This window comes from Oryzias melastigma, linkage group LG9 (genome assembly GCF_002922805.2).
Source record: "Oryzias melastigma strain HK-1 linkage group LG9, ASM292280v2, whole genome shotgun sequence".
Taxonomy (NCBI): domain Eukaryota; kingdom Metazoa; phylum Chordata; class Actinopteri; order Beloniformes; family Adrianichthyidae; genus Oryzias; species Oryzias melastigma.
This window is the reverse complement of record NC_050520.1, coordinates 21,313,355-21,314,420: the sequence shown is the minus strand read 5'-3', so window position 1 is coordinate 21,314,420 and position 1,066 is coordinate 21,313,355.

The window sequence follows — 1,066 nt, the reverse complement described above, 5'->3', positions numbered from 1 at the left end:
GACATTTGTTGTGTTTTGTTACACATTTCTTATTTACTTTACCATTATGACTGAATGGGGCGTAACAAAGGACTAACTGGATTGATAAGCTAAGGACTTTGACAGTCACCAAAACACAGCAAAGTCAGATGTTCTGACTGGTACTTTTAAAGTCCAGAGATGAAGATGCTGGGGTTCTCTTGGAGTGAATAGGATCAGGAATGAGTACATCAGAGGGACAGGACATCTTAGATGTTTTCAAACTAAAGACAGATCAGACTGAGATGGTTTGGACATGTCAAGAGAAGAGACAGTGAATGTATTGGTGCTGTCTTGTCCCTTTTCAGCTGTGTGTATATATATGTAGTGTAAGGTCTTTTCTTGTGTTTTACAGCTGTTGTTCTCTCTAGATGTTAGTAGCCTGAGGTGTACGTTTTTTCTCTTTTATTGTTTACTTGTCTTCTGTTACTGTCTTTTAACGTTCTTTTAACATTCTCGCCAGGGGACTACAGATGGAAAATAGCCTTCTTGGCTAACTCTGGCTTTTTTAAAACCATGTTTAATTTTTAATCATGTGTTTTGTTTTAAATTGCATGGTCCCCTTTCTAAAAAATAAACTAAACAAAAAGAAGTATGCTGAGTCTTGAGCCACCAGGAAAGAGATCCAGAGGAAGACCAAAAAGGAGGTTCAAGGATGCATTGAATTATCTCATGAAAGTAGCTGGTGTTTGAGTAGAGGATGCAGAAGACAGAGTTAACTGGAAGAAGCTGATTAGCTGTGACAACCCCTGAAGGGAAAAGCTGAAAGGACAATAAGAAGACTCCAATCCTCTTGATGTACTGTAAAAGCAGCGGTCTTTTAATTATGATTATGCCATTTATAGAGGAAAAAAATGTCGTTTTGTAGGTCTAGGACATAGTTTCTGCAGGGCAGCAGTAATTCATCAGAAATTTACCTCCAAGTTATGGGTGGGACTGTGGGTGAAGAGTAAGCCTGTGCTAATTTCTCATCATCCCTTTATAATCTTGAGAAAGATGAAGATGTTTATGTGTCTTTGTCTACAAGTGGACTCATTGGAATGGAACA